The 27,500-nt window shown below is 46.9% G+C and overlaps 1 protein-coding gene across 1 annotated transcript in view; it reads left to right on the top strand.

Annotated features, from left to right (window-relative positions):
* LOC128688953 (adipolin) overlaps positions 1–27,500 on the top strand; it is a 203,756-nt gene that overhangs the window by 68,291 nt on the left and 107,965 nt on the right. The window lies entirely within an intron of this gene.

Genomic DNA, 27,500 nt, shown 5'->3' with positions numbered 1-27,500 from the left:
GGTGTTGTACACAGGCATTCCTTGTATCGTCAGACCTGCTTGCCTATTGGTGTTCTGAAATACGTGTTTGGAGGTCCCTTGATGTTTCGCCCACGTATAATTTGCTGCAGTCATTACAAGGGATTATGTATACCCCTGCGGAGGATGGAAGCTTGTCCTGTCTATTACTGGCAATGTCCTTGATGGTCGTGGTTGTGGAGGTAGATACTTGGAATGAGGTATTGGAAAAGATGTTGGAAACGTGTTTGGCAATGGAGTTGGTGGGAAGGACTATGTATCTCTTCTCGGCAGTGTCTTCTCTGAGTGTGTTGAAGATGTTTAATGCCCGCCGTCTGCAGTCTCTGATGAAGTGACGAGGATAGTGGAGTTTAGAAAATACTTGTTCAATTATAGTGCATTCTTCCTCAAGAAATTCATTGCTGCAGATTCTGAGTGCGCACAGGAAGAAGCCTATAATTACACCACGTTTAGTTTTGGTGTCGTGGTGAGAGTAGAAGTGGAGAAGATCGTTTTGGTTGGTGGGTTGTTATCATGAACACTGACGATTACAGGAACAAAATGCTCAATCTACTTAATGACTCAGATACCTACAAACCTCTCACAACTAACCAAGTGGACAACCTTACTAAAACTTTTCTTCAAAGGACTCGCCGCATTCTGAGGGACTCAGAACATGGGAAGAAACTTCTGCACACCATACCCAGCAACCCCAGACCTACCAGAATGTACGGCCTCCCAAAAACTCACAAGCCTGGTATCCCACTGAGGCCCATATCCTCGGGAATAGGCAGTGCACCAACTCTCAGGACTTCTCGCAAAACACCTCTCTAAACTCTTAGGCACTATCAGTCCAGCACATCTCAAACACTTGGGTGATCTTCTCAATCGCATTCGCAACATCAACATCAGGAACAAGAAACTTTCCAGCCTTGACGTAACTTCCCTATTCACCAAAGTACCTACTACACAAGCCATCGATTTCTTGCGCAGGAAAATTGATTCACTTGATCTTCCTATTCCAGCCAGCGATTTCATCGACCTTGTTGAACTATGTGTTGGCTTTACGTGTTTCTCTTTCGAAAATCACCTCTTTCAGCAGACTTTTGGACTACCCATGGGTTCGCCACTCAGTGCGGTCCTGGCGAACCTATACACGGAACATCTAGAAGCCGAGCGTTTTTCTACCATTATTCCTTCGTCTGTCACCTGGCTCCGTTATGTTGACGACATTCTCCTCATAACTCCTAGACGCTTCAACGTTCAAGCTCTCCAAGACACCAGGTCGAGCCCTCAATCCAGTTCACACTTGAAGAAGTCGACAACACTCTTCCTTTCCTTGATGTTCTTCTCTGCAAAGCTGACCATGAACTTCGTTTTAAAGTCTATCAAAAACCCACCAACCAAAACGATCTTCTCCACTTCTACTCTCACCACGACACCAAAACTAAACGTGGTGTAATTATAGGCTTCTTCCTGTGCGCACTCAGAATCTGCAGCAATGAGTTTCTTGAGGAAGAATGCACTATAATTGAACAAGTATTTTCTAAACTCCACTATCCTCGTCACTTCATCAGAGACTGCAGACGACGGGCATTAAACATCTTCAACACACCCAGAGAAGACACTGCCGAGAAGAGATACATAGTCCTCCCCACCAACTCCATTGCCAAACATGTTTCCAACATCTTTTCCAATACGTTGTAATAAAGTTGGTAGAATTACCGATAATATGTAAAGTAAAAGGACACAAGTGCAACTAATGTGACATTTATTGTGGCAACGTTTCGCTCTCCAGGAGCTTTATCAAGCCATGGCTTGATAAAGCTCCTGGAGAGCGAAACGTTGCCACAATAAATGTCACATTAGTTGCACTTGTGTCCTTTTACTTTACATATTTTCCAATACCTCATTCCAAGTATCTACCTCCACAACCACGACCGTCAAGGACATTACCAGTAATAGACAGGACAAGCTTCCATCCTCTGTAATGACTGCAGCAAATTATACGTGGGCGAAACATCAAGGGACCTCCAAACACGTATTTCAGAACACCAACACGCAAGCAGGTCTGACTATACAAGGAATGCCTGTGTACAACACCGTAATTCACACAACCAATTAATAAACTACAGAAACTCAAGACTTATCGCCAGAGAAGACAACACTCAGTACCGAAGAATCCTGGAATCATCGCTTATCTCTATATCCAACAACTTCAACCAGAGCAATGGCTTCTATAACATAGCTGAACCACTTGCCAAGAAACTTCTTCATCGCTGTCCCACATAAGAACATAGGAATGGAAGAACACTGCAGAAGGTCTGCTCACAAACTTATCCAATCTCCCTTCCAAGCTACCCAAGATTTTAGACTCTATAACCCCACTCGGTAGATCATCAGATGCAGCATTCTCCACCTGACCACAGCATCCTGAACCTGACTATAAATACCCTCGTACCTTCCACCCCAGGTAGATCTGTTTGTGACTTGAAAAAGCCCACTGTGTGGGCGAAACGTTGTCCAAAAAGGATCACATTATACTGCATATGTGTTTATATTTCCACTAAGTACAATGCATAACATAGTAGCATTTCTTACATAAAACGCATTTATGAATTATTGAATTATAAATCTTTGATATAATACAGCGAATATTTTTTTTCTGAATTACCAGAAGTCGTCGTCATGTAGACCAGAGAACAGTTTGGGAGACGATAGTCACCTAAGAAGGGACTGACCACCTATCAAGACTAAGAGACTGGCCACCGCAAAATAACGGTTACTATTTCCAGTGTTATATTCGCCAGTATTCTACTGAAGAAGCATGCTGCGTAGTCGAAACGTTTAGCAATAAAGACACTCAAGTGTTGCACATGTCTTATTCATCACTCAAGCAACATCCAGTACAACCACCAACCATCAACCACAACTACGCAAGGGTGTCAAGCTTCGGGGCAAACCTAATATCATTTGCTCGCATTCAATGAGGAAAAATTTTGCGTTTAAAGACGTAACATATCCGGAGGTCGTCTACCCTGAAGTCGTTCCAAGGGTCAACATCCCCGTGGCTTAGTCCTTGACCAGGCTAGATCATGCCAGCATGAACAGGCTTGATCATGCTAGAATACATGATGCACATTTTAGAAATTACTGCATATTTCGTTCCCAAGTACAACAATTTAGGTTCCATGTTAGGGTTCTAATCTGTCGACTACGAGGGCCATTAAAGCAGCAGTCCACCTGTGCGCTTATTGCTTAACATAGAGAATAAAGAGAACTCTCAAAAAACAACAGTTTCATGCGAAGGTACGACAGGCTCAGTCAAAGATACAAGATGGCGTCAATATACAATTATTGTCGTTATTATTATAAGAAAGAAGAGCTAAATCCGCAAGGATCATACGGAGCATAAGAACTGGAGGCAATCAGGTTTAATCCAAGAGACGAGAGGAAGGGTTCATTGTCCTGGATCAAGAGCCCCTCACCGACATCAAGGTGCCTCCCATTGGGGAAGTTTTGTTATACAGTCTTCGTCAAGTTTCAGAGTTATGTATTTTACACACACTAGTGGAATATAAGTCTGCCTGGGAAAATATGCAAAAATTCTTTTGTAGTAATTGTGAGAGGAAATGTTTATTTGTATATATTTTTCTCTGGGTCTTTTTGATACCAATCAGAGGTACAAGACGTTGTGGTCGAAGACGCAGGCAGCTGCATTTAAAGAATTTGCATCCTGAAAAACACATCGTAGGCACAAGATACAAGATGTTTTACATTAACAGAGCCACTTGGTTGTTAATTGTTGTTAAAGGCGGTGTTATTATTCATGGTTGTTGTGATGGAGGCCAACACTACACAGCTCTTCAAGACACCGTGGGAGACTGGAGTGCTGGAGGGAGGAGACGGAAGTGTTCGTGGGATCCTCTTCAGCTGTGTTTGCCTCCCACTGTATGCGTGTACACATTCATCCTTTCACTGTTTGTTTTTTGGGGGATGGGGGAAAAGGGTCTGTTGTTTGTAAGGGGAGGCCGTTTATGTGGGGAATGGCGTCTTCTGTTTGTGGCTAAGGAGGTCCGTTGTTTGTTACTGACGAAGAAGTCTTTTGTTTGTGGGGGGGGGGGGTGAAGGGATTTGTTCTTCTGTTTATGGGGAAATATGGCTTCCTGTTTGTGGGTAAGTTCAGTATTGTTTTTTTAAAATAGAGAGGATGGACTTTCAGAACATTCAAAACAAGAGAAAAAAAGGCCAGTGATGATACTAGTCAAATCAATTGCTCTTTCTCGACATTAATATTCTTGTGTGGTCACAGCACCATGTAGGTAAGGCAGCAGAGATGGCAGGAAAATATGCAGTAGTCGTATCCTGCCCGCAGAGGATCAACAAAACATCTAAACTATTGGCAATGCCTCAGAGCATTTGGATCGTTCTCTCTAAAACAAAGAAAATAATACATGCTTGGACCTGATAATATATACATGGAAGATACTTGAAGGCCCGCCTCCCTGTTTGCACATTGCCATAACTAATGGAATGAAAGCTATGGAAAAAAGTAAAATATGCAAAAGCCTTTGACAAGTGCGACCATGGTGTAATAGCACACAAAATGCGTGCTAAAGGGATAACTGGCAAAGTAGGCAGATGGATCTTCAACTTTCTAACCAATCGAACACAAAGAGTAGTGGTAAATAGAGTTAAATCGGAAGCTGCCATAGTGAAACGCTCTGTTCTACATGGCAGAGTACTCGCCCCCCATCCTGTTCCTCATCCTAATATCAGACATAGACAGAGATGCAAACTATAGCACCGTGTCATCATTTGCAGGCGATACTAGGATGTGCATGACTGTCATCCATTGAGGAAATCTCCAAGAATATATGAACCAAGTTTTCCAATGGGCAACGGAGAACAACATGATGTTCAATGAAGACAAATTCCAACTACTCCATTATGTAAAGTAAAAGGACACAAGTGCAACTAATGTGACATTTATTGTGGCAACGTTTCGCTCTCCAGGAGCTTTATCAAGTCAAGGTAATGGCTTGATAAAACTCCTGGAGAGCGAAACGTTGCCACAATAAATGTCACATTAGTTGCACTTGTGTCCTTTTACTTTACATATTGTCGGTAATTCTACCAACTTTATTATACTCCATTATGGAAAACTGGAGGAGATAATAACTAGATCTGAGTATACTACAAACTCTAATCACACAATAGAGGGAAAAAGTGATGTGAAGGTCCTGGGTGTGGTAATATCCGAAGACCTCACCTTCAAGGACCACAACAATGCCAATATCACATCTGCGAGGAAACTGATAATAAGATAATGGATAATGAGAACATTCAAGACAAGAGATGCTAAGCCAGTGATGATCCTTTGTAAATAACTTGTTCTCTCTAGGCTGGAATACTGCTGTACATTAACATCCCCATTCAAGGCAGGTGAAATTGCAGATCTAGAGAATGTACAGAGAACCTTTACTACACATTTAAGTTCCATCAAACACCTTAACTACTGAGAACGCCTGGAAGCATTTGACTTGTACTCACTGGAGCACAGGCGAGAGATATATCATAATCTACACCTGGAAGATTCTGGTTGTCTTCAAGATGGAGCTGAACAGATACCTAAAGTCAGTGCCGGATCAGCCGGCCTGTGGTTCGTACGTTGGACTAAATACGTCCAGCAGTAACAGTCTCGTTGATCAGGCCCTGATTCTCCGGGAGGCCTGGTCATGGACAGGGCTGCGGAGGCATTGATCCCGGAATACCCTTCAGGTATGCCCAGTAAAAAGCAAAGTTGTCGTAAACACAATTAGAGAGCACTTTGGCAACATCAATAGTCCCATTCTACACGCTCAGGTATATTAACACTTAGAGAGACTGTGAGAATAAGAAAAGTAAGCACAGTCAAAATATTTATTAAAGGAGACGTTTCGCCACTGGAGTCTTTTTTCACACCTAATATTTGGAAGTTATCAGTGGCGAAACGTTCCATTCAATAATTTTTTAACTGTGTATTGGTCACATTCTCACAAACATTCCCAGATTCTTCAACATTCTACCAGCATATGTCAGAAATATCGCCAGAACGAGGATAGAAGTTATCAAGATTAGGCTAGACCAATATTTCCCGCAAGCATCTTATCAGCTGGGTTGTGATGGCTACTGTATGTGAGCCGACGGGCCACTACCAAGAACAGGTTGACCAGGCAGACAACAGTGAACCATGGCCACAGATCCGGCTGTGCGGATGAAAGAACCTTTAAAGCCGGTCACATATTTGTCAGAAGGGTCTCTATTGGGAAAAATGCGTCTTCTATCAAAGAAGATTAAAATTCCCATTGCCGTCGCTGAAACAATGCACTACTAATCCACAACTTGGAAATTGGAAACAGATCCGAGTGAAAGGGAACAGGAGAGAAAGCCACCAAGTGAGTATTATAAGAAGACGATGACCATATCAGGTCACCTGAGTTCTGAAGATTCGATCATTTGATTGTGTGGTGGGAAAGATAAACGTCTTTAGAAACAAAAAACAGCAATGCGATATGATTCTTGTTAGGCGTGTTGTGTATCAAGTAGATTATACAAGACTACGTATGTCAGGGATAGAATAGAGATTATTTTGTCAGGGAACCAGTTTATGGGATGGCAACATTCTCCAGCATAACAGAAAAGAGCATTGTTAGTTTCATCATGGTGAACACATCTCTTGGTCCAGCCTGTTTCACCAATATAATGGAGAGGTCAAGATGGAGCGGGAAACAGAGTAGATACTTCAAGTATCGGTGAGAGAAGAAAAATGAGTTAGACTAAAGTGCATTAGTATCATGAACTGAAAGTTTAATGTCCAGGAGATGAAGAATGTTATTGAGAATCTGTAAAGACAAGGTGCAGGTGCTCTGAATGGAGAAGTGGGTTTAGGAAAATAGAATGAGAGAAGGCAGATACTCAAGACGAATGAATGAACTGCACAGACTTGGTATTTCAGAGACTAAAAATGAGGATCACAAATGCGAATGAAGAGAGAAACAAGAACGCTTTTCCTAATGGATTTTGCGTAGTAGGAGAACCAATGACTGTACATGCCTAGTGTGTATAAGCTTTCAGGAGACTGAAATTGAGAAGCTAGTAACAGGGCGGTGGACATGAACATCAAGGAAAATTATGGAGTTAGATTACTCTTCAGCTCTAAACTTGATAGATGGAGCAAGGTTGCTAAGAGCAACAAGGAAGTGTTGGAAGACACAAGCCACGTGACCAAAAAGGGAAGATATGATTTGCACAGTGAAGCCAGAGAAAACGTGCGCTGATTGTTGCCTACAGACCTCTCCGAAGGTCAACACCCCTGCCACCCGATCCTAGACCAGGCCTTCTGGCTGCTGACCTGATCGATCAAGCTGTAAGTGCCCACCTCCCGCAGTCCAGAGTATGCACTGTATAATATTAAAGACAAGGTTAATAAGTATAAGAGATAAACGAGAGCATCATAGTAATATTTTTCTTTCTGTCATCGATAATACAGACGTGTATTCTTATTCACTGCTCCTCCTGCCCTTTCCAATATATAGGTGAAAGTAATTGCCCCATTTCCATAAAAGACTGCAGCCATATCATCAGCTGGTCATCTTCTAATGTTAACCATCTGTCTATGTCTACGGTGGCCCGTGGCCTGGTGGCAAAAGTTCTTGCTTCTCACACTGAGGGTCAGGGTTCGATTCCCTTACACCGGTTGTCTATGTTCACCCATCAGTAAAATGGGTACCTGGGTGTTAGCTGACTGGTGTCTACCTGTCTACACGGAGTATACCTGGAGGGTATTCCAGGGATCAATGCCCCTGCGGCCCGGTCCACGACCAGGCCTCCCGGTGGATCAGGGCCTGATCAACAAGGCTGTTACTGTTGGCAACACGTAGTCCAACGTACGAACCACAGCCCGGCTGATCCGGCACTGACTTTAGGTATCTCTCCAGCTCTCTCTTGAAGGCAGCCAGGGGGCTATTGATAATTCCCCTTATGCTTGGTGGGAGGCTGTTGAACAGTCTTGGGCCCCAGACACTTATGGTGTTTTCTCTTAGTGTACCAATGGCGTCCCTACTTTTCATTGAGGGTATTTTGCACCGTCTGCCCAGTCTTTTGCTTTCGTAGGACTGATTTCTGTGTGCAGATTCGGGACCATTCCTTCTAGGATTTTCCAAGTGTAGATTATGATATACATCTCACGCCTGCGTTCCAGCGAGTAAAAGTCAAGTGCTTCCAAGTGTTCCCAGTAGTTGCGGTGTTTGATGGACCTTATATATGCAGTAAAGGTTTTCTGTACACTCTCTAGATCTGCAATGTCACCTGCTTTGAATGAAGATGTTAATGAAAAGTAGTATTCCATCCTAGAGAGAACAAGTGATTTGAAAAATATCATCACTGGCTTGGCATCTCGTTTTGAACGTTCTCATTATCCATCCTTTCATTTTCTTTGCAGCAGCTGTGATCGTGGCACTGTTGTGATCCTTGAAAGTGATATCCTCAAACATTACCACTCCCAGGTCCCTCACATTACTTTTCCGCTCTGTTGTATGATCAGAGCTTGTAGTATACTCAGTTCTAATTATTATTTCCTCCAGTTTTCCATAACGGAGTAGTTGGAATTTGTCTTCATTGAACATCATATTGTTTTCTGTTGCCCATTGGAAAACAGTTTATATCTTCTTGGAGGTTAACCGCGTCCTCAATAGATGACAGTCTCATGCAGATCCTAGTATAGTTTGCAAAGGATGAGACGGTGCTGTGGATTACATTTTTGTCTATGCATGATATGAGGATGAGGAACAGGATGGGGGCGAGTACTGTGCCTTGTGGAACAGAACTTTTCACTATGGCGCTTCCGATTTAACCCTGTTGACCACTACTCTTTGTGTGCGATTGGTTAGAAAGTTGAAGATCCATCTCCTCACTTCACCAGTTATTCCTTTAGCACGCATTTTGTCAAAAGTCTCAGTTAAGGAACTCATTGTTATAACTTCATGCACGTGGGTTCATTGTTATATAATAGCGTGTCAGCTAATTGGACTCTTACCGTCTATTTGGTGATGTGTCCATTCACAGGATGAGTTGCGCTGCCAATAAACTCACGGACATAACAATGTGTACAGATAGGTGAACAGTGGTGTATGGAAACCATATTGACAAGTGAGCAGTGGTGTAAGGAAAGCGTATAGACAGAGCTTGGGAATTCAACCCAGGGTCTCAGGGTCTTAACACTGACAGTGTGATCACAGGAGACGCCACGACAGGTGAGCTGAAGGCTGCCGTGATAGGTGAGGTTGGTGGCTGCCATGACAGGTGAGGCTGGTGGCTGTCATGACGGGTGAGGCTGGTGGCTGTCATGACGGGTGAGGCTGGTGGCTGTCATGACGGGTGAGGCTGGGGCTGTCATGACGGGTGAGGCTGGTGGCTGTCATGACGGGTGAGGCTGGTGGCTGTCATGACGGGTGAGGCTGGGGGCTGTCATAACGGGTGAGGCTGGCGGCTGTCATGACGGGTGAGGCTGGTGGCTGTCATGACGGGTGAGGCTGGTGGCTGTCATGACGGGTGAGGTTTGTGGCTGTCATGAAGGGTGAGGCTGGTGGCTGTCATGACGGGTGAGGCTGGTGGCTGTCATGACGGGTGAGGCTGGTGGCTGTCATGATGGATGAGGCTGGTGGCTGTCATGACGGGTGAGGCTGGTGGCTGTCATGACGGGTGAGGCTGGTGGCTGTCATGACGGGTGAGGCTGGTGGCTGTCATGACGTGTGAGGCTGGTGGCTGTCATGACGGGTGAGGCTTGTGGCTGTCATGAAGGGTGAGGCTGGTGGCTGTCATGACGGGTGAGGCTGGTGGCTGTCATGACGGGTGAGGCTGGTGGCTGTCATGATGAATGAGGCTGGTGGCTGTCATGACGGGTGAGGCTGGTGGCTGTCATGACGGGTGAGGCTGGTGGCTGTCATGACGGGTGAGGCTGGTGGCTGTCATGACGGGTGAGGGTGTCATGACGGGTGAGGCTGATGGCTGCCATGACGGGTGAGGCTGGTGGCTGTCATGACGGGTGAGGCTGGCGGCTGTCATGACGGGTGAGGCTGGTGGCTGTCATGACGAGTGAGGCTGATGGCTGCCATGACGGGTGAGGCTGGTGGCTGTCATAATGGGTGAGGCTGGCGGCTGTCATGACGGGTGAGGCTGGTGGCTGTCATGACGGGTGAGGCTGGTGGCTGTCATGACGGGTGAGGCTGGTGGCTGTCATGACGGGTGAGGCTGGTGGCTGTCATGACGGGTGAGGCTGGTGGCTGTCATGATGGATGAGGCTGGTGGCTGTCATGATGGGTGAAGATGGTGGCTGTCATGACGGGTGAGGCTGGTGACTGTCATGACGGGTGAGGCTGGTGGCTGTCGTGACGAGTGAGGCTGGTGGCTGTCATGACGGGTGAGGTTGGTGGCTGTCATGACGGGTGAGGGTGTCATGACGAGTGAGGCTGGTGACTGTCATGATGGGTGAGGCTGGTGGCTGCCATGACGGGTGAGGGTGTCATGACGAGTGAGGCTGGTTGCTGTCATGGCGGGTGAGGCTGGTGGCTGTCATGACGGGTGAGGGTGTCATGACGAGTGAGGCTGGTGGCTGTCATGACGGGTGAGGGTGTCATGACGAGTGAGGCTGGTGGCTGTCATGACGGGTGAGGGTGTCATGACGGGTGAGGGTATCATGACGAGTGAGGCTGGTGGCTGTCATGACGGGTGAGGGTGTCATGACGAGTGAGGCTGGTGGCTGTCATGACGGGTGAGGCTGGTGGCTGTCATGACGGGTGAGGCTGGTGGCTGTCATGACGGGTGAGGGTGTCATGACGAGTGAGGCTGGTGGCTGTCATGACGGGTGAGGCTGGTGGCTGTCATGACGGGTGAGGCTGGTGGCTGTCATGACGGGTGAGGGTGTCATGACGAGTGAGGCTGGTGGCTGTCATGACGGGTGAGGCTGGTGGCTGTCATGACGGGTGAGGCTGGTGGCTGTCATGACGGGTGAGGGTGTCATAATGGGTGAGGCTGGTGGCTGTCATGACGGGTGAGGGTGTCATGACGGGTGAGGCTGGCGGCTGTCATGACGGGTGAGGGTGTCATGACGGGTGAGGCTGGTGGCTGTCATGACGGGTGAGGGTGTCATGACGGGTGAGGCTGGTGGCTGTCATGACGGGTGAGGGTGTCATGACGGGTGAGGCTGGTGGCTGTCTTGACGGGTGAGGGTGTCATGACGGGTGAGGGTGTCATGACGGGTGAGGCTGGTGGCTGTCATGACGGGTGAGGGTGTCATGACGGGTGAGGCTGGTGGCTGTCATGACGGGTGAGGGTGTCATGACGGGTGAGGCTGGTGGCTGTCTTGACGGGTGAGGGTGTCATGACGGGTGAGGGTGTCATGACGGGTGAGGCTGGTGGCTGTCTTGACGGGTGAGGGTGTCATGACGGGTGAGGGTGTCATGACGGGTGAGGCTGGTGGCTGTCATGACGGGTGAGGGTGTCATGACGGGTGAGGCTGGTGGCTGTCATGACGGGTGAGGGTGTCATGACGGGTGAGGCTGGTGGCTGTCTTGACGGGTGAGGGTGTCATGACGGGTGAGGGTGTCATGACGGGTGAGGGTGTCATGACGGGTGAGGGTGTCATGACGGGTGAGGGTGTCATGACGGGTGAGGGTGTCATGACGGGTGAGGGTGTCATGACGGGTGAGGCTGGTGGCTGTCATGACGGGTGAGGGTGTCATGACGGGTGAGGCTGGTGGCCCACACACAGCGGGGAGGGAACCTCGACACCACCACCTCATAAACACGTTTTTATTACTCTAAGTGTCGAGGGAAGGGAGGGGGTGCTGGGGAGGGGGAAGTGTTGGGAGAGTGGAGAGCCAGGATGAGTGCCACCACTAGGAGGGTCAGGATCAGTGGCAGTGTATGGGGGAGGGAAACAATGCGAAGTCAATGTTTGCAATATAGCCTCTCAACATTATTTTAAAACTAGACTATATACGTTAGTGTTCATATGCGAGTTTACGTGTGGCCGGCAGTCACAGCCTGATGCACCTCAAGGCCTGGTCATGGACCGGGACAGGGAGGCGTTGACCCCCGGAATAACCCTCTAGGTATCCTACGAGCCTCCAGATTACTGCGTGGTTTTTGCTACAGTTTGGAAATAGGTAATTGAACTAAAAGCCAGTCTGGTGACATGGCTTTATTGGGTTCTCCTGGGTTACTAACAGTCTGGTGACATGGCTTTATTGGGTTCTCCTGGGTTACTAACAGTCTGGTGACCTGGCTTTGTTGGGTTCTCCTGGGTTACTAACAGTCTGGTGACCTGGCTTTGTTGGGTTCTCCTGGGTTACTAACAGTCTGGTGACCTGGCTTTGTTGGGTTCTCCTGGGTTACTAACAGTCTGGTGACCTGGCTTTGTTGGGTTCTCCTGGGTTACTAACAGTCTGGTGACCTGGCTTTGTTGGGTTCTCCTGGGTTACTAACAGTCTGGTGACCTGGCTTTATTGGGTTCTCCTGGGTTACTAACAGTCTGGTGACCTGGCTTTGTTGGGTTCTCCTGGGTTACTAACAGTCTGGTGACCTGGCTTTGTTGGGTTCTCCGGGGTTACTAACAGTCTGGTGACCTGGCTTTGTTGGGTTCTCCTGGGTTACTAACAGTCTGGTGACATGGCTTTGTTGGGTTCTCCTGGGTTACTAACAGTCTGGTGACATGGCTTTGTTGGGTTCTCCTGGGTTACTAACAGTCTGGTGACATGGCTTTGTTGGGTTCTCCTGGGTTACTAACAGTCTGGTGACATGGCTTTGTTGGGTTCTCCTGGGTTACTAACAGTCTGGTGACCTGGCTTTGTTGGGTTCTCCTGGGTTACTAACAGTCTGGTGACCTGGCTTTGTTGGGTTCTCCTGGGTTACTAACAGTCTGGTGACCTGGCTTTATTGGGTTCTCCTGGGTTACTAACAGTCTGGTGACCTGGCTTTGTTGGGTTCTCCTGGGTTACTAACAGTCTGGTGACCTGGCTTTGTTGGGTTCTCCTGGGTTACTAACAGTCTGGTGACATGGCTTTGTTGGGTTCTCCTGGGTTACTAACAGTCTGGTGACATGGCTTTGTTGGGTTCTCCTGGGTTACTAACAGTCTGGTGACATGGCTTTGTTGGGTTCTCCTGGGTTACTAACAGTCTGGTGACATGGCTTTGTTGGGTTCTCCTGGGTTACTAACAGTCTGGTGACCTGGCTTTGTTGGGTTCTCCTGGGTTACTAACAGTCTGGTGACCTGGCTTTGTTGGGTTCTCCTGGGTTACTAACAGTCTGGTGACCTGGCTTTATTGGGTTCTCCTGGGTTACTAACAGTCTGGTGACCTGGCTTTGTTGGGTTCTCCTGGGTTACTAACAGTCTGGTGACCTGGCTTTGTTGGGTTCTCCGGGGTTACTAACAGTCTGGTGACCTGGCTTTGTTGGGTTCTCCTGGGTTACTAACAGTCTGGTGACATGGCTTTGTTGGGTTCTCCTGGGTTACTAACAGTCTGGTGACATGGCTTTGTTGGGTTCTCCTGGGTTACTAACAGTCTGGTGACCTGGCTTTGTTGGGTTCTCCTGGGTTACTAACCTCAGGATTCGAAAAAGAAAACTTAGTTTTTCTTCTAAAAGTTCAATGTAGCAGCAGATTAAACATCAGCAACAAACTCCATTTCTCCCCTACTCCATATATATATATATATATATATATATATATATATATATATATATATATATATATATATATATATATATATATATATATATATATATATATATATATACATTATTATTATTATTATTATTATTATTATTATTATTATTATTATTATTATTATTATTATTATTATTATTATTATTATTATTATTATTATTATGGGGGTAAGGGTGGCAGGCCAGGTAGCTAGGTTAGTCTAGTTTTAAAAATCATCACTGGAGCGCTGCGTTAACTCAGCTGCTAGGTGGTACACAATGCTTGACACTTGGTATTCACTCAACACTCACATGCAAGCACACACAAACATGTGTCAGAGCGCATGTGTGCATCATAACATGCGTTTGGTACACACATGTATACACATATCATGGAACAATTGCTGATGTACCATGTGCACATATATCTCCAAACTATATGTGAGTAAATGTTTTTTTGTGAGAATAATTATGTCAGTTGACCTTTCTTTCAAAGAGCATATTAAGACAAAGGTCACAACAGTCAGGAAGATAACGAGGGGGATAATGAAAACCTTCAAAACAAGGGAAATAATGCCACTGGTCACACTTTTCAAATCGCTCGTGCTCTCTTATCTGGAACATTACTCAGTGTTGACGGCCCCGTCATGGCTGGAGAAATATCATAGCTACAACAAATACAGAGGTCGTTTACGGCTCACATAGAGCCAAAAAGCATTTATATTACTGGCAACACGTTAAAATGTTAAATATACACTCAGTGGAGCACAGAGAGAGAGAGAGAGAGAGAGAGAGAGAGAGAGAGAGAGAGAGAGAGAGAGAGAGAGAGAGAGAGAGAGAGAGAGAGAGAGAGAGAGAGAGAGAGAGAGAGAGACATGATAATATATACCTGGAAAGTATTTGAGGACCTTATCCCAACTCTGCACACTGCCATAATAACATACTGAAGCAAGAGATATGGGGAAAGCGAAAACTAAACCCAATGACAAGCAGAGGTGCAGTGAGCACAATAAGGGAACACTGTATCAACATCCGGGATCCTAGACTATTCAACATCTTACCAGAAGATATCAGAAACACGGCTGGAACAAGTGTAGAAGTCTTCAAGAGGAAACTGGACAAGTATCTTCACCAGGTGCCAGATCAACCAGTCTGTGGTGGATATGTGGGGCAGCGAGCCTCCAGCAGCAACAGCCTGGTTAGCCACGCAAGCACCAGACGAGCCTGGCCCATGGCCGGGCTCCAAGAGTAGAAAAAACTCTCGGAACTCATCAAAGGTATACCAAAGGTAAAGGCATGTATACTTGATCATACCTGGAGTCTACTTGGAGTCTACCAGTTTACCCGGAGTCTACCACAAGTTTACCTGGAGTCTTACACGAGTTTACCTGGAGTCTTACACGAGTTTACCTGGAGTCTTACACGAGTTTACCTGGAGTCTTACACAAGTTTACCTGGAGTCTTACACGAGTTTACCCGGAGTCTACCACAAGTTTACCTGGAGTCTTACACGAGTTTACCTGGAGTCTTACACAAGTTTACCTGGAGTCTTACACGAGTTTACCCGGAGTCTACCACAAGTTTACCTGGAGTCTTACACGAGTTTACCTGGAGTCTACCACAAGTTTACCTGGAGTCTTACACGAGTGTACCTGGAGTCTTACACAAGTTTACCTGGAGTCTTACACGAGTTTACCCGGAGTCTACCACAAGTTTACCTGGAGTCTTACACGAGTTTACCTGGAGTCTTACTCAAGTTTACCTGGAGTCTTACACGAGTTTACTTGGAGTATACCAGTTTGCCTGGAGTCTACCCTAAGTTTATTTGGAGTTGCTTCCGAAGGTCACCGCCCCCGCGGCCCGGTCCCAGAACTGACCTCCTGGGTGCTGCCGTGATCGATCAAGCTGTTAGTGCCCGCTGCCCGCAGTGCCATGTATTTACCACAACTCGGATTATCAGGACCTGCTTCGAGAAATCTGTCGAGGTCCCTCTTGAAGACAACTAGGAGTTTGTTGGCGATCCCCCTTTATGCGCAGAGGGAAGATGCTGAAGAGTCGTGGTCCCGTAACACTTATTGGGTTCTCTCTCTGTGCACTCATCGCTCCTCTTGTTTTAACTGGAGATGTCCCGTACCGTCTGCCAAGTCTTTTGTGTTCATAAGTAGTAATTTCGGCGTGCAGGTTTGAGATCAATCCCTCCAGTATCTTCCAGGTGTAGATTATGATATATTTATATGATGTTTCTCGCCTACGTTCTAAGGAGTACAGTGCAAGGAACTTCAAGCACTCCCAGTAATACATGTGCTTGGCTGAATTTAAACGAGCTCCAGTTTCACCTTCCTTGAAAGGGGCCGTTAGCACTCAGCCTAGAGGGAACGGGTGACCTGAGGAGTATCATCATTGGCTTGGCATCTTTCGTTTTGAAGGTTCTAGTTATCCACCTTCAAGGAGCACTGTTGTGCTCCTTAAAGGTGAGATATTCCGACATTATTACTCCTAGGTTTCTTACATTTGACTTACGTTCTATTGAATGATTTGAGTTTATCTTTCACCCGTATCTTACTTTTATTTCCTCCATTCTTCCCTGATGCAATAATTGAAATTTATCCTCAATGAACATTATATTGTTGGCAGTGGCCCACTGGAAGATGATTTTTTTTATATCAGCTTGAAGGCTCGCTGTGTCTTCTGTGGATGCCAGTTTCATTCATATTCTTTCATCGTCCGGAAAGGATAACACAGTGCTATAATTTATGTCACTGTCTTTGTTAGAAATGTGAATGAGAAAAAGAAGTGGAGCGAGTACTGTGCCTTGGGGGACAAAACTTTTCACAGTGAATTCAACAACCGTTGAATTCATTCTGTTGGGTTCTATTTCTTAGGAAGTTTAAAATCCATCTGCCCACCTTCCCAATTATTCCTTTAGCACGTATTTTGTATGTAATTAACCCATGGTTACACTTGTCAAGTGATTTTGCAAAGGCATTGTATACTACATCAGCACTTTGTGTGTCCTCATTTGCATCCAATACCATGTCGTAATGGTCCAGCAATTACGAAAGGCATTAGCGACCCGTTCTGAACCCATGGGATTGGTAATCATGCTCCTTAAAACCCTTTAAAAAATCTTCATAGTGTGAGATGTTAGGGTTATTGGTCTATAGTCTCTTTTTGCCATTGTTTTACTATCACCTTTATGAGTAGGGCTATATCGTAGTTTTTAATGACTGTTATGACTCCTGTGCCAGGCCTCTCTATTGAATATTAAAGGCAAGTGATTTGGGTTTCTTGCAATTCTTGATGAATATCGAGCTCCACCAGTCTGAGACTGTGGCAGAGTGAGAGCAATAGATGTTCTCTTGTTAAAATTGTTAAAATTAACTCAAGTGGTGTATTGCAGTGAAAGTGTGTGCTGTGGGAGGGAGAGGGAGACCAGGGCCAATGTAGGTGTAGGTGGAGAGGAGAGGGGTGTTCCAGGAGGGACAGCAGAGGGAGGAGGGAGAGCAAGGCGAGAAGGGAGAGTGTGTGCCAGGAGAGGAGGAAAAGGACCGGGGAAGGGAAGCGTGTGCATGCTAGGGGAGGGGGAGAGTGCGTCAGAGGTGTAGGGGATAAGTGCCAAGGGATGAGGAGGGCGGTGTGCAGAGGTGTGCCAGTAGAGGGAGTGCAGGGGAGTGTGCCAGTTGTTGGATAGAGAGGGAGAGGCCCTGAGAAAGGGAAAATGGTCGGGGGATGGGGAAAGAGCCAAGGAAAGGGGGGTGGAGAAAGGGGGAGAAGGCCGAGGAAAGGTGGAGAGGGCCGAGGAAAGGTGGAGAGGACCGAGGAAAGGTGGAGAGGGCCGAGGAAAGGTGGAGAGGGCCGAGGAAAGTGGGAGAGGGCTGAGGAAAAGGGGAATGGACCGGGGAAAGGGGAGGAGAGAGCCGGAGGGAGGGGATAGCCGGGGGAGGGGAAAGATAGCCCGGGGAAGGGGTGAGAGGGCCGGAGGAAGGGGAAGAGGATCATGGGCAGGAACTGTGGCAGCTTAATGATCACCCATTAAGAAACGCTAATGAGACAGCATCCACACATGATATATTCTGGCATATATGAATAATTTCACATGTAAATGTGTTAAAGTCTCCAGAGAGATGACTAACACTGTGATGGTGCTGGTTGACTCGCACACACACGTCTGAGGCAATACCAGACAGGTGAGAATATATGGATTCACACATACACGCTTATAGACACACCTTTATACACACAGGTACGCACATGTGCACGCGCCTGTACACATGTCTCTGTACATGACATATGTCAGTCGAATCGATGAACATGTCAAATCAAAGACTGCAAAATGTTCAGAATATTGAATGCCAAAAACACATAAGTTAAGCATATTATTAAACACAATGATACGTATATTATAAAACACATTGGATAGACATTATAATATACACTGAACGCATTTTAAAAAGACGTGAAAAACAAGAATAGGCTGTGTCGACTAATTTTCGCTCACTTTATATATAGATATTTTTTTCAAAAAGTTACGACATTAATTAGATCAGACCTATGCAAGGAAGAAAGTACGAAAAAGTAAAAAGTATATTGGATGTTGATTATCAAAATAATGAAAGAAGTGATGGAGGGGCGGAAACCATTTTTTTTTTTTTTTGCTCTATAGCAATAGTACCTTATAGTTCAATAGCATGTTAACTAAACCAAAACAGAGAGAAAAAATACAGAAAAAAAGGCAAACCTGATTTGTGGAGATTTATATACAAGCACGGATGAAGAAATCTGAGAAACACTATTAACCCGACATACTGAAGAAAAATAAGACACAATACCGTGACTGGAACAATAACAAATAACCCGCACATAAGAGAGAGGAACTAACGACGACGTTTCGGTCCGACTTGGACTATTTACAAAGTCACACTAACAGAAAAGAGAGAAGAACATCGTCGTAAGCTCGTGTGTGCGGGTTATTTGTGTCCTGGCATGCTGGGTAACCGAAATCAAAACTGAAAAAAAGTCATATTTTAAATGAGGTGGTACTGGGTAGATGGTGAAAGAATCACACGTCACAAAAGCTAAAATTATAAATACAAATACTATCGAGATTCTAATTGTAGAAATCCAGAAAAAAAAGGATGAAAATACCTAAGAGTTTGAATTCAAATATCCGCAGTTGAATATCTCGGGAAAAGGAAGAATTTTACTGTATAAACGAGGGTCTATGTAATTTATTATGGAATTTTTAATAAGAAACGACAGTAAGATAGCTAAATCATTGTAGTGGGGGAGGGGGGTTAAATTTTTAATAACATGCTGACCAGTTAGCCTAAGAGGCTGAAACGGCAAATAAATGGGCAGGGAAATCCCTATAGTAAGGAGCAGTTCTTCACGTATTAAAGAAGCGACTCGTGCAGAAAAAGGAACAAGACACCGTCAATTCTAAAACCTAGTATTTATTAAAAAATACAATCTATATTATCTAAAATCTACTTACAGAGAATAAAATAGGTCTGTTGGATTATAAGAAATGAAAATGGTGATCTAAGTCTGAATTTTAGAGGAAGACGTTGGAACTTAATATTGTGGGTGATATAAAAACCATACATATGCGATGAGAGTATCAATTTGTTTATTTATGAAATGTGCAAAGAGCCTAATTAAGAGTTGCTTTTTGGAAGGTACTACAAAGTCTGTAAAAAAAGGATTGGGAACCTATAGAGGACGCATGACAACACTTACCAGAGATTCAAACAATACATGAATATACAAGAGCAAGGAGGGAGGAAGAATGAAACATTGAAAAAGGTTTGGTGGACAAGAGCAGGACTGAATCTAATATTTTATCCAAGTTAGTAAAAAAAGAAAGCAGGGTGAAAGGTATTTAACAATCCAGAACAACGACACAATTTTAAACTGGAAGAGAAAGTGTCTAAAGTTAGTAAATATAAATGTCTTGTGTTTAATGAAGAACACAGATTTAGATTTTGTCTCACTGGGGAAGTTTGATGGTCAATGTCACTCATCTTGTGAGTGAACATACAGCCATATACACAGTATATTACAGTCCTAGTAGTTAACACGCCACTTGTGATATCAACTCCATACTTGACAATAATATTATCATTATCTAGGAAATGGTATTTAAATTTCAGAGATGGACAGTAAGTTTACCTCTAATCTAAAGCTGCAAATTTTGGCAGCTTGAGGGAAGCTCTCAGCATTATTCTCATATCTTGATTCTGAAACTGTTCGTGTGCTTTCTATTACTTGAAGTTCTCGACCACTTTACCAATGTATTCAGGTGGGAAGCAGTTTCCATATCAACAGGAAATAATACCGATGAAGGCATCGGTATATTTTTGGAACACTAGCCGTTTTCTAAGTTGAATTTCTCCTTAAGACATCCACTTTCGTGTGTGACCGCCTTCAGTGTTCATCATCTACAGACCCAAAACTCACTGAAGAAATAAGAATTACGCAGTCTAGCCACAGTGTTGACGCCGGAGAGGCGGTCCAGCCTCCCTGCGGCTCCCACCAAAGACAAGAATGTGGGCCACGCTTCAAGTCTAGCAGCAAGCTTCACTTAATATGTATAAAAATACAGGTTATTTTTATATGAGCAATTCACCCCTGGGGATCCCCACTAGAGTGACTCACCCTTGTAATCCACAGTCTTCACCTCTATACCCACTGGTTCATTATCCCGGGGGAAAGGGGTAATGAACAGGGACAGAAAGGTCATTCAGTACATTGTGCTATAAAATATCTCATTCATTTACCACATATAACACAAACGCACTAAAATCTCATTACAAGGGAAAGTATCAGTTCTTAGAACAATTAATACAGTAAATTATAAGTTAAAGAAATCATTGTTTATCAAAGAAGGTTATGAGGTTGTTTCGGACTCGAGTGTCTTTGTCACTGGTGTCTACACACACTGGTGTCTACACACACTGGTGTCTACACACACTGGTGTCTACACACACTGGTGTCTACACACACTGGTGTCTACACACACTGGTGTCTACACACACTGGTGTCTACACACACTGGTGTCTACACACACTGGTGTCTACACACACTGGTGTCTACACACATCTCCCTGATTATAAAAACCTTAGCCAGACTTCGTTCAGTACTGGATTTTAATAACATGCAATAGACCTATTTCGTATTATTAAGACGTAGTTCAGTCAACAGCACATCAGGAGGTGCACACACCTGCAGGATTCCCTACAAAACAGGTGTCCATGAGCGAGGTGAGTATGTCCCCTCCTGCAGATGCAGGACTGCTGTTGCATTTCATGAATCTCTAAACGCGTGTGGGTTATTCAGTACATGGAGTAACAGAGGCTCGATCCTCCGTCCGCCAGTTAGGACCCAAACTTTGACCAATGTGTATGTATAATATTCGCCAGGACCGGAGTCCTGGCACGGGTCTTAATCTTGCGATGACCCGTCTCTCGGTTCTGCAATGTTGCAGCAGTGATCAGTGTGACTGTTGGTCCGTCCAACGTACAGAGAATCTCCTCTTGGTCATGATCCCTGCTTACGATGACAGTCAAACTCTAATATCTTGTCAAACACGTCACAGCTTACTGGGCATTTCCTGTGCCCCCAGGAATTAGAATAAGTCGCCTACAAAATCACGAGTCAACTACAAGTGTGTTTATTTAACCACGAGCAACTGAAAAGTTCATAGTAAAGGAGTGTATGTAATATGTGGCTTGTGTTTATACTGTACTGCACAATATGCATGTAGATTGATTGACTTCCCCATTACACAACAGATGGCACTACTAAAACAAAGTCTCCCGTAGAGCACATGAAGTATATTGTTATTGTTCTTGTTACTGTTGTTGTTGTTCTTGTCTTTGTTATTTGTTATAGGAAACGATGCACTCGTAGGAGTCACACACAACCTCGAGAAACGAGAGGCAAACAGGTTCGATCAGAGGAAGTGAGGTGTATCTCAAAATCATTGGATAAAGAGCACTTCACCTGGATCGAGGTGCTCACTTTGAAGGGCACAAGAGAGAGCCACCCTTACCGCAGCACCCGCCTGTTCATTACCCGGGACTCCAACATCCTGGGTACTCACACGTATCAGGCGTTCACACCTCCCAGGTACTCACATCTCCCACGTACTCTCACCTCCCAAGTACTCACACCTCCCAGGCACTCACACCTCCCCAGGTACTCACACTTCCCCAGGTACTCACACCTCCCAGGCACTCACACCTCCCAGGTACTCACACCTCCCAGGCACTCACACCTCCCAGGTACTCACACCTCCCAGGCACTCACACCTCCCAGGTACTCACACCTCCCAGGCACTCACACTTCCCAGGCACTCACACTTCCCAGGCACTCACACCTCCCCAGGTACTCACACCTCCCCAGGTACTCACACCTCCCAGGTACTCACACCTCCCAGGCACTCACACCTCCCAGGTACTCACACCTCCCAGGCACTCACACCTCCCCAGGTACTCACACCTCCCCAGGTACTCACACCTCCCAGGCACTCACACCTCCCAGGTACTCACACCTCCAAGGCACTCACACCTCCCAGGTACTCACACCTCCCAGGCACTCACACTTCCCAGGCACTCACACTTCCCAGGCACTCACACTTCCCAGGCACTCACACTTCCCAGGCACTCACACCTCCCCAGGTACTCACACCTCCCCAGGTACTCACACCTCCCAGGTACTCACACCTCCCAGGCACTCACACCTCCCAGGCACTCACACCTCCCAGGCACACACCTCCCAGGCACTCACACCTCCCTGTTACTCATACCTTCCAGGCACTCACAACTCCCAGGTACTTACACGATCCAGGCACTCACACCTCTCAGGAAATCACACCTCCCAGGCACTCACACCTCCCAGACACTCACACCTCCCAGATGCTCACACTTCCCAGATACTCACACCTCTCAGGTACTCACATCTCCCAGGTACCCACACCTCCCAGGCACTCACACCTTCCAGGAACTCACACCATACAGGCACTCACACCTTCCAGGTACTCACACCTCCCACGTACTCACACCTCCCAGGCACTCACACCTCTCAGGTACTTACACCTCCCAGGATCTCACACCTCCCAGGTGCTCACACCTCCCTGTTACTCACACCTTCTAGGCACTCACACCTCTCAGGTACTTACACGATCCAGGCACTCACACCTCTCAGGAAATCACACCTCCCAGGCACTCACACCTCCCAGACACTCACACCTCCCAGATGCTCACACCTCCCAGAAGCTTGCACCTCCCAAATACTCACACCTCTCAGGTACTTACATATCCCAGGTACTCACACCTCCCAAGCACTCACACCTCTCAGGTACTCACACCTCCCAGGCACTCACACCTCTCAGGTACTCACGCCTCCCAAGCACTCACACCTCCCAAGCACTCACACCTCCCAAGTACTCACACCTCCCAGGCACTCACACCTCCCAAGTACTCACACCTCCCAGGCACTCACACCTCTCAGGTACTCACACCTCCCAGGTCCTCACACCTCAGGTACTCACACCTCCCAGGTACTCACACCTCCCAAGCACTCACACCTCCCAAGTACTCACACCTCCCAAGCACTCACACCTCACAAGTACTCACACCTCCCAGGTACTTACACCTCCCAAGCACTCACACCTCCCAAGTACTCACACCTCCCAAGTACTCACACCTCCCAAGCACTCACACCTCCCAAGTACTCACACCTCCCAAGTACTCACACATCCCAAGCACTCACACCTCTCAAGCACTCACATCTCCCAAGTACTCACACCTCCCAAGCACTCACATCTCCCAAGCACTCACACCTCCCAAGTACTCACACCTCCCAAGTACTCACACCTTCCAGGTACTCACATCTCCCAGGCACTCACACCTCCCAGGTACTCACACCTCCCAGGTACTCACACCTCCCAAGTACTCACACCTCCCAGGCACTCACACCTCTCAGGTACTCACACCTCCCAGGCACTCACACCTCCCAAGTACTCACACCTCCCAGGCACTCACACCTCCCAAGTACTCACACCTCCCAGGTACTCACACCTCCCAAGTACTCACACCTCCCAGGTACTCACACCTCCCAGGTACTCACACCTCCCAGGTACTCACACCTCCCAGGCACTCACACCTCTCAGGTACTCACACCTCCCAGGTCCTCACACCTCAGGTACTCACACCTCCCAGGTACTCACACCTCCCAAGCACTCACACCTCCCAAGTACTCACACCTCCCAGGCACTCACACCTCCCAGGTACTCACACCTCTCAGGTCCTCACACCTCTCAGGTACTCACACCCCCCAGGTACTCACACCTCAGGTACTCACACCCCCCAGGTACTCACACCTCCCAAGCACTCACACCTCCCAAGTACTCACACCTCCCAAGTACGCACACCTCCCAAGCACTCACATCTCCCAAGTACTCACACCTCCCAAGTACTCACACCTCCCAAGCACTCACACCTCTCAAGTACTCACACCTCCCAAGTACTCACACATCCCAAGCATTCACACCTCCCAAGCACTCACACCTCCCAGGTACTTACACCTCCCAAGCACTCACACCTCCCAAGTACTCACACCTCTCAAGCACTCACATCTCCCAAGTACTCACACCTCCCAAGCACTCACATCTCCCAAGCACTCACACCTCCCAAGTACTCACACCTCCCAAGTACTCACACCTCCCAGGTACACACACCTCACAGGTACTCACACCTCCTAGGTACTCACACCTCCCAAGTACTCACACCTCCTAGGTACTCACACCTCCCAGGTACTCACACCTCCCAAGTACTCACACCTCCTAGGTACTCACACCTCCCAGGTACTCACACCTCCCAAGTACTCACACCTCCCAGGTACTCACACCTCCCAAGTACTCACACCTCCTAGGTACTCACACCTCCCAGGTACTCACACCTCCCAAGTACTCACACCTCCCAGGTACTCACACCTCCCAAGTACTCACACCTCCCAGGTACTCACACCTCACAGGTACTCACACCTCCCAGGTACTCACACCTCCCAAGTACTCACACCTCCCAAGTACTCACACCTCCCAGGTACTCACACCTCACAGGTACTCACACCTCCCAGGTACTCACACCTCCCAAGTACTCACACCTCCCAGGTACTCACACCTCACAGGTACTCACACCTCCCAGGTACTCACACCTCCCAAGTACTCACACCTCCCAAGTACTCACACCTCCCAGGTACTCACACCTCACAGGTACTCACACCTCCCAAGTACTCACACCTTCCAAGTACTCACACCTCCCAGGTACTCACACCTCACAGGTACTCACACCTCCCAGGTACTCACACCTCCCAAGTACTCACACCTCCCAGGTACTCACACCTCACAGGTACTCACACCTCCCAGGTACTCACACCTCCCAAGTACTCACACCTCCCAAGTACTCACACCTCCCAGGTACTCACACCTCACAGGTACTCACACCTCCCAGGTACTCACACCTCCCAAGTACTCACACCTCCCAAGTACTCACACCTCCCAGGTACTCACACCTGCTGGGTACTCAGATATCTCCAGCTTGTGCCGGGCTGGAGAAACAGCATTCACCCCGTCACTCATTCCACTGTTTTTTCACTCATAAGAGCATTCATTCATTCATTCATTCAACACATTACTAGTTCATTCATAACAGCATTCATTCATTTATTCTTTAACGCTTTCATTCATCCATGCCAGCCCTGAATCATCCATGCCAGCGGTGAATCATCCATGCCAGCACTGAATCATCCATGCCAGCGGTGAATCATCCATGCCAGCACTGAATCATCCATGCCAGCGGTGAATCATCCATGCCAACGCTGAATCATTCATGTCTGCACTGAGTAATCCATGCCAGCGCTGAATCATTCATGTCTGCACTGAGTAATCCATGCCAGCGCTGAATCATTCATGTCTGCACTGAGTAATCCATGCCAACGCTGAATCATTCATGTCTGCACTGAGTAATCCATGCCAGCGCTGAATCATCCATACCAGCGCTGAATCATACGTCAGAACTGAATCATCCATGCCAGCGCTGAATCATCCATGCCAGCGGTGAATCATCCATGTTAGCGCTGGATCACCCATGTCAGCGCCGAATCGTCCATGCCACCGCTGAATCATCTATGCCAGCGCTGAATCATCCATGCCAAAGCTGAACATTCATGTCAGTGCTGAATCATCCATGCCAGCGCTGAATCACCTATGTCAGCGCTAAATTATCCATGCCAGCGCTGAATCACCTATGTCAGCGCTGAATTATCCATGCCAGCGCTGAATCACCTATGTCAGCGCTGAATTATCCATGTCAGCGCTGAATCACCTATGCCAGCGCTGAATCATCCATGCCAGCGCTGAATCACCTATGTCAGCGCTGAATTATCCATGTCAGCGCTGAATCACCTATGCCAGCGCTGAATCATCCATGCCAGCGCTGAATCACCTATGTCAGCGCTGAATTATCCATGCCAGCGCTGAATCACCTATGTCAGCGCTGAATTATCCATGTCAGCGCTGAATCACCTATGCCAGCGCTGAATTATCCATGCCAGCGCTGAATCACCTATGTCAGCGCTGAATTATCCATGTCAGCGCTGAATCACCTATGCCAGCGCTGAATTATCCATGTCAGCGCTGAATCACCTATGCCAGCGCTGAATTATCCATGTCAGCGCTGAATCACCTATGTCAGCGCTGAATTATCCATGTCAGCGCTGAATCACCTATGCCAGCGCTGAATTATCCATGTCAGCGCTGAATCACCTATGCCAGCGCTGAATTATCCATGTCAGCGCTGAATCACCTATGTCAGCGCTGAATTATCCATGTCAGCGCTGAATCACCTATGTCAGCGCTGAATTATCCATGTCAGCGCTGAATCACCTATGCCAGCGCTGAATTATCCATGCCAGCGCTGAATCACCTATGTCAGCGCTGAATTATCCATGTCAGCGCTGAATCACCTATGCCAGCGCTGAATTATCCATGTCAGCGCTGAATCACCTATGTCAGCGCTGAATTATCCATGTCAGCGCTGAATCACCTATGCCAGCGCTGAATTATCCATGTCAGCGCTGAATCACCTATGTCAGCGCTGAATTATCCATGTCAGCGCTGAATCACCTATGCCAGCGCTGAATTATCCATGCCAGCGCTGAATCACCTATGCCAGCGCTGAATTATCCATGCCAGCGCTGAATAACCTATGGCAGCGCTGAATTATCCATGTCAGCGCTGAATCACCTATGTCAGCGCTGAATTATCCATGCCAGCGCTGAATCACCTATGCCAGCGCTGAATTATCCATGCCAGCGCTGAATCACCTATGTCAGCGCTGAATTATCCATGTCAGCGCTGAATCACCTATGCCAGCGCTGAATTATCCATGCCAGCGCTGAATCACCTATGCCAGCGCTGAATTATCCATGCCAGCGCTGAATCACCTATGTCAGCGCTGAATCATCCATGTCAGCGCTGAATCACCTATGTCAGCGCTGAATCACCTATGTCAGCGCTGAATAATCCATGTCAGCGCTGAATCACCTATGTCAGCGCTGAATCATCCATGTCAGCGCTGAATCACCTATGTCAGCGCTGAATCATCCATGTCAGCGCTGAATCACCTATGTCAGCGCTGAATCATCCATGTCAGCGCTGAATCACCTATGTCAGCGCTGAATCATCCATGTCAGCGCT

The sequence above is a fragment of the Cherax quadricarinatus genome, chromosome 16 (genome assembly GCF_038502225.1).
Source record: "Cherax quadricarinatus isolate ZL_2023a chromosome 16, ASM3850222v1, whole genome shotgun sequence".
Lineage (NCBI taxonomy): Eukaryota > Metazoa > Arthropoda > Malacostraca > Decapoda > Parastacidae > Cherax > Cherax quadricarinatus.
This window is presented reverse-complemented; position numbering and strand designations above follow the sequence as displayed.